This window comes from Triticum aestivum, chromosome 2B, assembly GCF_018294505.1.
Source record: "Triticum aestivum cultivar Chinese Spring chromosome 2B, IWGSC CS RefSeq v2.1, whole genome shotgun sequence".
NCBI lineage: Eukaryota > Viridiplantae > Streptophyta > Magnoliopsida > Poales > Poaceae > Triticum > Triticum aestivum.
The window spans coordinates 442,194,089-442,204,944 of record NC_057798.1 but is presented as its reverse complement, the minus strand read 5'-3'; positions in this window follow the sequence as shown (position 1 = coordinate 442,204,944).

The following is a 10,856-nucleotide window of genomic DNA, read 5'->3' as shown; positions in this document are numbered from 1 at the left end:
TATTTTCTGTTTGTTTTTTATTTTCCACAAAATCAGTACCAAACGGAGCCCAAACGCTACAAATCTTTTTTGACATTTTTTTCTGGACCAAAGAGACCCTAGTAGCTTTGGGAGGAGACCAGACGAGAAGCGAGGATCCAGCAAGGCAACAGGGTGCGCCCAGGGGGGTAGGCACGCCCTGTTACCGTGTGGGACTCGTGTGGCTCTGTCTGACCTAATTCCACCTCTATAAATTCTCTAAAATCGGGAAACCAACAGAGAGCCACCCCAAACACTTTTTGCGCCGCCGCAAGTTTCTGTTCTTCCGTGATCCCATCTGGAGGCCTATTTCGGCACACTGATGGAGGGGGAATCAATCAATGAGGGCTTTTGAATCATTCTTGCTGCCTTCCGATCATGCGTGAGTAGTTTACCATAGACCTACAGGTCCATATCTAGTAGGTATATGGCTTCTTCTCTCTCTTTTATCTTCAATACAATGTTCTCCTCGATGTTCTTGGAGTTCTATTTGATGTAATATTGTTTCTGATGTGTTTGTTGGGATCCGATGAGTTTTGGGTTTATGATCAAATTATTCATGAATATTAACTGAGTCTTTTTTGAATTCTTTTATTAATGATTATTATAGCATTTTATTTCCCTTGGATCTATCTATTTAGTTTGGCCAACTAGATCAATTTATCTTGCATTGGGAGAGGTGCTTTGTGATGGGTTCAATCCTGCGGTGCTCCATCCCGACAGAAAGGGAAAGGAAATGTATTTGTATTATTGCCATTAAGGATAAAAAGATGGGGTTTATTCATATTGCTTGGGTTTACTTTCTCTACATCATGTCATCTTGCTTAAGGTGTTACTCTGTTTTTATTAACTTAATACCCTAGATGCATGCTGGATAGCGGTCGGTGGGTGGAGTAATAGTAGTAGACGCAGACATGAGTTGGTCTACTTGTCTTGGACGTGATTCCTATATAAATGATCATTGCCTTGAATATCATCATTACTATGCACCTTTCTATTAGTTGCCCAACAATAATTTGTTCACCCACCATGTGTTATGTGCCTGAGAGAGAAGCCTCTAGTGAAAACTATGGCCATGGGTCTACTTTTATCATATATAAAAACACAAAAATACCTTGCTGCACTTTATTTGTTTTATTTTGTTTTGCAATTTATCTATTTACCTACCACTACGAGATTTGATCCTTGCAAATAACCGCCGAGGGGATTAACAACCCCCTATTTTGTGTTGGGTGCAAGTATTTGCTTTTGTGTGTGCAGGTGCTGCTAATGAGGTTCTGTGTGGTTCTCCGACTGGATGATAACCTTGGTTCTTATTTGAAGGAAATACTTATCTCTACTGTACTGCTTCATCCTCTCCTCTTCGGGGAAATCCCAACACAGCTCACAAGTAGCAAGTGCATCTACTTTTTCTTATTTTTATTTGCCTTTGCCTCTCATTTTCATCTCCCCCACTTCTATTTTTTCCAGAAACAAAATTTTTTTTGCTCGTTTGCTTGCTTTTAATTGCCTTCATGTGGATGCACTTTATCATCCACTTGTTAATAGTTAGTTGAGTGCACTTTATTATCTCTATGAAGTTTTCCTTGAAAATCATGAATCTGAAAATTGTGATGAAGTGTTAGAAGAAATTTTTAAGGCGATTCTTGTTAGCTCCTTGAATGAAAAGCATGATTGTAATGATGTTATTATAAATACTAATAATGTCCATTGAGATAATGATATGCAACGCTACAAGCTTGGGGATGATAAATTTGTTATGTCCACTACTTATTGCAATGATCATGATTGGGGTGATGATGCTTCTTATGATCTTGAAAATCTATTTAAGCCTCATGATGCATATGTTAATGATAATAATGTTTGTAATAATATTGAAAGTGGGTTTGGAAGATTGTCAGCTTTAGGAAAAAATTAATCCCACATATTCGGAGAGTGTTCAATCTTATGAAATTTTTGATAAAAGTGGTTTTTGGAGAGGTCACGACTTTAGTTGATGTTAATCCCACTATCTTGGAAGAATATGACACTTTTATGCATGTGGATCATGAAGAGACTATTTTATATGATAGCTATATTTTTGAATTTGATCCTACATGTAATTATTATGATTAAGGAAAATATGGTTGTAGAAATTTTCATGTTACTAAATTACCTCTCGTTATGTTGAGATTATCAATGTTTTATTTTCTACCTTGCATATGCTAGATATTTCTTGTCTTGATAATTTGTTTGCTTATAAAATTCCTATGCATAGGAAGTGTGTTAGAATTAAATGTGTTTTTCACTTGTATTATGATGCTCTATTTGTGCTTCAATTCTTGTCTTTCATGTGAGTATCATTGAAATCTCAAAGCCTATCATAATGGCTATAAAGGAAGAGCTTGTTGGGAGACAACCCAATAGTTATCATTCATATTATTTGAGTATCCACACAATTTTTCTACTGTTATGATTGTGTTTTTGTGTTTTAGTTAGTGTTTGGGCCAAGTAAATCCTTTGGGATGATTTGGTTGATAGTTAACTTGATTCTGTGAAAATACAGAAACTTTTGCACCCAGTACTAGAATTGTTTAAGTTCACTGGAATGTTTTCCTTATTTTTTAGAATTTTTGGAGTTACAGAAGTATTGCATTTGTTCAGATCATTACAGACTATTCTGTTTTTGACAGATTCTGTTTCTGTTGCATAGTTGACTTGTTTTTATGAATCTATGGATTATATTAGGGGGTATATGAAGAAGTTAGAATATAGTAGGTATTATGCAATAATAAAATATTAATGGGTTTACAATAGTACCTAAAGATTATGATTTGCTTGTTATACTAATGGATCTCATGGGGTTTCTGTTAAGTTTTGTGTGCTAAAGTTTTCAAGTTTTGGGTGAGATGACAATGGATGAAGGAATAAGGAGCGGCAAAACCCTAAGCTTGGAGATGCCCAAGGCACCCCAGGGTAATATTCAAGGAAAAACAAGCATCTAAGCTTGGGGATGCCCCGGATGGCATCCCCTCTTTCGTTTATAATAATCCATCAGTATATTACTTGGAGCCATATTTTTATTCATCACATGATATGAGTTTTCTTGGAGCGTCGTGTATTATATGAACCTTTGCTTTGTTTGCTTTTTAGTTTGCCACAACCATTGTTTGCTTCACATACCTTTTTAGAGGGACACGCATTTATTCATGATTTATTAAAATACTCTATGTGCTTCACTTATATCTTGTCAGCGTTCTGGGAATAGGGGTACCCAGACTTGCCTACCTACAGCCCACGGCGAGGCTCCATTGACGGCCTGGTACGGCCCAACTTCGACATCGACAACTCAAGACCCTCGTGATGGGTCGAGCCTCGCGAGGTGGATGACACCAAGACCTCCAAAGGGAGTAGCCTCCTCAGGCTGGCTCCCGAGGAGCAGAGATTTCTATGCAAGGCTCACCTCGTGAGGTTTGGGTGATGTAAGCTATGGCGACCAAGGCTAGGCGGGCGCCAGCGGGCGCAGTGTACCAGTTTCCTCTTTGGTTCAAAGGAGGCAAGTAGCAAGCGCGGAGTCCTGAGGAAGCAGCCATAGGTTTCCATTCTCGTGCAACAAGACCAAGATCGCCAGGACGGCAGGACGGAGGTCATCATCGAGCCCACCACGGCGTCATGGCCAGAGGCTTTTGCAGGTGAAGACCACTTTTGTCGGGATAAGATGTACTAGTTGTCTCCCTTCAAATTTGGTTGTTGTGGGATCCCTTCCCGCCTTGATTTGGGAAGAGGACCAAGGCCACTATAAATAGGACCTAGCCACCACCATGGACGGGAGACGACGATCAAGCCGACCGAATTCATTCCACCCTCACCAGCTCACTTGAGCTCAAGAACACACCTCCTGAGGTTGTTCGCCATTGTACTAGTTCATCCTCAGCCCCACGAGGCAAATCCACCACAAAGCAGGAGTAGGGTTTTACACTGCAAGGTGGACCAAACTTGGGTAAACTATTGTGTCCCCTTTCCTTCAAGTTCGTCGTGCTAGGCTGTGAGATTTGCGAGCAGGCAGACTGGGGAGGTTGAGATCTCCGCACGCACCCCAAAGTTTGAACCTCTCAACGGTTTGCGGAACCCAAAATCTGACATTTGGCACGCCAGGTAGGAGTGCGTCGGAGCCTCTCTTCCATCAGTCGATTCGCCACTGCTCCCATGGCTGACGCATGCCAAGCTCGCGTTGAGCATCGGGCCGCTCTCGCCACCCGCGTTGCTTAGACAGCACCGGCGGGCGACGGCTGCCCTCGCCGACCCCCGTCTCCGATGGCGAATGCCTCCATGGGCCCTGTGGGCCACGAGCAACAGGCCTCTTTGCCGCACCCTTCCGTGCACCGTGACGGGCGCACCACTACTCCATCGCTGACTCCAACTGCTTCGTCCTCCCATGCTCGTCATGGCCCGGTGAATGCGCAGGCTGCGTTGCTCATGGCACACGAGCTCCTACGCTACCGCCCAGTCGACGACCTCTACGAGGACTGGCTCGACCGCATTGCCGAGCTCGTCACCGCAGCTGGAGATTCTGCTGCGCCGTCTTGCTTGCTGCCTCAACCACTGCCTGCTGCAGAAGACATAGCTCATGGGACACCTCCTCCACCTTCCAGGAAGGACGCCATCATCGAGCCAAGGCGGGAGCCCCCCCTCCCGGCGTGATCCACAACATCGGGCGCCCGCGCGTGATTAGGCAAGCTGCCAGGTGATCCAACGGCCACAAGAAGATGCGCGTGCACTCCCAGCACCGCCACGTCAAGACCACGCGCTGCTTGTGGTGGCGGTGCACGAATGCCAAGACCAAGATCCACCCCCACGACGGGCTCCCATGACGGTAGTAGGGTGCAGCGCATTCACTCCGGAGCTGCACGGCATCGTCTGGCCGGGGAAGTTCAAGCCCGACTTGCCTCCACGCTACGACGGCACCCCGGACCCTGCTGAGTTCCTGCAACTCTACCAGCTATGCATCGAGGCGGCCAGCGGCCACGAGAAGGTCATGGCGAACTGGTTCCCATGGCCCTCAAGGACGGCGCACGCTCATGGCTCCTGAACCTCCCCGCAGGATCGATCTCCTCCTGGGACGAAATGCGGGAGAACTTCATCACCAACTTCCAGGGCACTCGCGACCGCCCGCCGGCTGCGGATGACCTGCGATGCATCAAGCAGCAGCCAGGGGAGACCCTCGAGAAGTACATCTGGTGCTTCAACAGCGTTCGCCTCAAGATCCCCAAGGTGTCGGACGAAGCCATCATCTCGGCGTTCACTGATGGCATCCGCGACATCAAGATGAAGGAGGAGCTCACCATACACAAAGACCTGTGCACGGCCCTGGAGATGTTCAACATGGCAACCAAGTGTGTGAGAGCTGAGGAGGGACGCCTCTCCCTCCTCGAGCTCCCTGACACAGACCCAGAAGACAAGAAGGCCAAGGCCAAGGACGTGAAGCGCAAGGGACCGGCCGTACTCGCGACCGAGCCAGAGATAAAGTGCGGTGCGATCACCCAAAGTCATCCAAGGGCAGTCGCCCGTTCTATGCGTCTTCCACAACGTGCACAGCCACAACACCAACGACTGCCAGGAGCTCAGGGCCATCCGCGACGGTCGCCTTGGTCATTGCCCCGAGCGCAATGGCCGAGGCTACGGTCATGGAGGAGGCCATGACCATTGTCAGGAGTGGCGCGACCAGCCTCGGGAGGACCGCTAGCAGGGCCAGCCTCGTGAGGGCTCTTGGAGGGATCAGCCTCGCGAGGACCGCTTCCACCAAGAAGGAACGAGGACCACCACCAGGACAAGGGGGATGGGGGCTTCTAGGAGCCTCGTGCCATCACCTGCATCTTGGGAGGCTCCCAGGCCCTAGCCGCCCGTCGCATCTTCAAACAGTTCGCGTGTGAGGTGAACGCAGTGCTCCCCAAGCTCGAGGCAACGCACCCGCTCAGGTGGTCCAAGTACGCCATCACCTTCGACTCCTCCGACCAGCTCAAGTGTGTGGCCACAGTTGGCGCGCTCCCAATGCTCTGCTCTCCCATCATCAGCAACATATGTCACCAAGAAACTCATCGATGGTGGCACAGGGCTCAGTGTTCTCTCTGTCCAGACGTTCAACAGGCTCCAAGTGCCATACTGATACGTCTCTGTCGTATCTATAATTTTTGATTGTTCCATGCCATTATTATTCAACTTTCATATACTTTTGGCAACTTTTTATACTATTTTTGGGACTAACATATTGATCCAGTGCCCAGTGCCAGTTCCTGTTTGTTGCATGTTTTATGCTTCGCAGAAACCCAATATCAAACGGAGTCCAAACGGGATAAAAATGGACGGAGAATTATTTTGGAATATTTGGGATTTTCCGGAGGAAGAATCAACGCGAAACGGTGCCCGAGGTGGCCACGAGACAGGGGGGCGCGCCCTCCCCCCTGGGCGCGCCTGGCACTCTCGTGGGCCACCCGTAAGGCGGTTGATGCTCTTCTTTTGCTGCAAGAAAGCTAATTTTATGATAAAAATCTGGGCGAAAGATTCATCCCAATCAGAGTTACGGATCTCCGGATATAAAAGAAACGGTGAAGGGGAAGGATCTGAGAACGTAGAAACAGAGAGAGACAGAGAGATAGATCCAATCTCGGAGGGGCTCTCACCCCTCCCACGCCATGGGAGCCAAGGACCAGAGGGGAAACCCTTCTCCCATCTAGGGAGGAGGTCAAGGAAGAAGATGAAGAAGGGGGGCTCTCTCCCCCTTGCTTCCGGTGGCGCCGAAATGCTGCCGGGGGCCATCATCATCATCGCGATCTTCACCAACACCTCCATCATCTTCACCAACATCTCCATCACCTTCCCCCATCTATATCCAACGGTCCACTCTCCCGCAACCCGCTGTACCCTCTACTTGAACATGGTGCTTTATGCTTCATATTATTATTCAATGATGTGTTGCCATCCTATGATGTCTGAGTAGATTTTTGTTGTTCTATCGGTGATTGATGAACTGCTATGATTAGTTTGAGTTGCATGTTTTATTATTGGTGTTTCCTATGGTGCTCTCCGTGTCGCGCAAGCATGAGGGATCCCTGCTGTAGGGTTTGCAATATGTTCATGATTTGCTTATGGTGGGTGGCGTGAGTGACAGAAGCACATACCCGAGTAAGTAGGTTGTTTACGTATGGGATAGGGACTTGATGCTTTAATGCTATGGTTGGGGTTTACCTTAATGATCTTTAGTAGTTGCGGATGCTTGCTAGAGTTCCAATCATAAGTGCATATGACCTAAGAAGAGAAAGTATGTTAGCTTATGCCTCTCCCTCAAATAAAATTGCAATAGTGATTACCGGTCTAGTAACATAGTCAATTGCTTAGGGACAATTCCACAACTCCTATCACCACTTTTTCACATTCGCTATACTTACTTTATTGCTTCTTTATCTAAACAGCCCCTACTTTTTATTTATGTGCTCTTTATTGTCTTGCAAACCTATCCAACAACACCTACAAAGTACTTCTAGTTTCATACTTGTTCTAGGTAAAGCGAACACTAAGCGTGCGTAGAGTCGTATCAGTGGAAGATAGGACTTGAGAGAATATTTGTTCTACCTTTAGCTCCTCATTGGGTTCGACACTCTTATTTATCGAAAGAGGCTACAATTATCGCCTACACTTGTGGGTTATCAAGACCTTTTTATGGCGCCGTTGCCGTAGAGTCATAGCGTGGGGTGAATATTCTCGTGTGTGCTTGTTTGCTTTATCACTAAGTAATTTTTATTTCTTAGTTGTTTTCTATCTCTAGTTATGGGTAGGAAACGCAAAATACCAAAAAAAATTAGTTGTACCTACTGAACCAATGGTTGAAGAACCACTCAAAATCTATCACACTCCTGAAGCTTTTTACTTGGATCATCTTCAATCCCTATGTGCTTGTGCTGAAACCCCAACTAGCTTAGTTGAGGGCAAATCTTTAGATGAGCATGCTTGTTATGTGCGACACCGTATATCTGAAAAAGGGAAACACTACAAAAAAAGGCACATATGTGACATTTTGGGCCGAATGAATTTTTTTTCTGTCATACATATGACACTTCTATGACAATAATTGTGACAAAACCCGGTATCATCATAGATGTGGTGGGTCCTACTTCTATGACAAAAAATCATGACAGAACATGGGCTTTTCGTCCTGGGCGGGCCGGAGACACAGCTGCATGACATTCTTTGGGCCGTCCATGACGGAAAAAACCGTGGTAGAAGCGAGGGCGAGGAAAATTTCGGGGAGTTCCCGGTTACGGTGGGAGGTCGGGGGCCAAGCGATGCGCGTTTCTCTCGTAGACGTACGTGCGTGTGTGCGAGGTGTTGGCTCTAACTGAACCCGAGCGAGGCGTTGCGCTCTAACTGAACCCGAGTGATTGCACTGCAGGCTACGCATTACTAAACCCGAGCGATCGATCGATGCTGTTAACTGAACCCGATCGAGCGATTGCTTCGCTACTGCTGCTAACTGAAGCCGATCGATGCTGCCTCTGGGATGAATAGTGAGTGTTGCGAGGGGGGTTGGATGAACAGTGAGCGATGGCGTTGCCTCTGGATGAACAGGATCCCGTGGTGTGGAGGGCTAGATGAATAGTAGATGGTGGAGGGGTGCCCGTGGAGGGGTGGTTGAACAGTAGCCGGTCGAGTAGCGTGTGGTGGAGGCTGGGTGAACAGGAGCCTATGGAGGCTGGAGGAGGTCGACGGTAGCCCGTGGAGGCTGGAGGAGGTCGACGGTGGAGATGAACAATATCCCATGGAGTCCTGTTTTGTGGTACGCCACACCCCTCCCGATGAACATGACCCCCGTTTCGACCGTAGCGCTCCAACACAAGTCCGATTCGTCCATTTTGCGGTACGCCGCACCCCTCCCGATCAACAGGACCCCCGTTTCGACCGTAGGAGGTCCGTTCCCTCCGTTTTGTGGTACGCCACACCCCTCCCGATCAACAGGACCCCCGTTTCGACCGTAGGAGGTCCGTTTCCTCCGTTTTGCGGTACGCTAGACCCCTCCCGATGAACAGGATCCCGTTTCGAACGTGGCCGGTCGAACACAAGGCCTTTTCCTCTGTTTGGCGATACGCTAGGCCTCGTTTCCATCGCCTGTTCCATCCAAGCCCTCCCGATGAACACGACGACGCATTCCGTTCCGGCCCAGCCGGTTGGCTCCCACGCGTTCCGTTGCCTCCCGATGAACACGACGCATTCTGTTGCCTCCCCATGAACACGACGCATTTCGTTGCCTCCCCATGAACACGACGATGACGTTGTTTCTCCGTTCCGACCCAGCCATGTACACGAGCCCTGGCTGTACGTATGCACGAGTAGGCGTTCGAGACCCTGCCCGTATGTACGTACATGGCCGTATTTTCTTTCTTGCACCCTGGCCGTTGTACGTACGTGTACATGCTACATGCGCGCCTCTACTACGACACGTGCGCGCATCTACAACGACCAGTATGTACGTACACGTTCGTGACCAGAATGACAACGCTACATACGCTTCGACCAGGTGGGTCCCGACTGTCAGGCACTACCTTGCCTGCGAAGATGTAGCTGGTGGGTCCCAGCAGTCAGGGGGGCGAATCATTTTTTTGCCCGGACGCACTTCCTTGAGTGCGAAGATGTAGCTGGTGGGTCCCAGCAGTCAAGGGGAAACGTTTTTTTCGCGAAATACGGTGGCCTGTCCGGTGGGTCCCCGCTGTCAGGTGGAGGAATAATTATTTTGCGCATAATAAGGAGGCACTTCCTTGCTGCGGTTGTGGACCCAGCTGTCAGCCTCTCCATGTACAGTCCATGTCCGATGGAAGCCATTCCTTGACCACATTGACCACGCCGCACCGGGAGCACCAGGGCGGTCGACGACGGCGAGGCCTAGGAAGGGAACGACACGGAGGCAGGGAAGACTCGGCAGTTGTTTCCCACGCGGAGGGGAATACGACTGTACGAGGGTTTACTGGTTCGTCTGTCGTCGCCGGAGAATAACAGCAGGTGTGGGTGAGTAGAGGGATGGCTAGGCCAGCGATGGGAGTACGATGGGGCGATGAGGCCTGCGCGGTAGCACAGCCGGCCGTGGGGAGGAGGGAGCAGGCAGTCCTGCCGACGCTTGTTTGAGCGGCTGGAGCAGGAAGAGCAGAGATTGAAGAAGCACGACGGCTATTGGATGGACATCCAACAGCCACTACTTGTGCGTCAACCTTTTTTTAGGAAAGCCTCAAATCTGTGGAAAATGGCATACAACCCATCTGCCATTATTTCTAATAATTTACAGCCCATTTGCTAATTCTTAAGGTTTTTTTAGCACATATTCTTTTTGTTAGCATTATAGCCCATATTGTGGCCACGGTTAAAAAATTATATGAAATTTTGCATATTTCAGTGCGGTCCGAACTGTTTTTAATCCTGAAATTTCGACTCACATTCAAACTGATTTTAAAAATAAATGTATATCAATATAAAATCCAACAAATTCTCCATGCATAAAAATTAATGTAATTCAAAATCTCGAAATGAAAAAAAGATATTTGAAACTAATTGCCGGTTTGATGTGTTTTATAAATGTACAACCCATTTCTCATTACTGATGGGCCATTTTCTCGGCCAGCCGAATGAAAGCTCTCCTCGTCTTGAAAGATTTGCAGCTCAACAGGCCTGACAAAGCGACTTACTTGGCAAATCACAAAAAAACTGGGCTGTGGCCATGGACCCAGCTGTCAGCCTCTGCACGTACAATACTCTTCCGATGGAAGTCGTTCCTTGACCACGTCGACCATGCTGCGCGGAGAGCACCACGGCGGTGGATGACG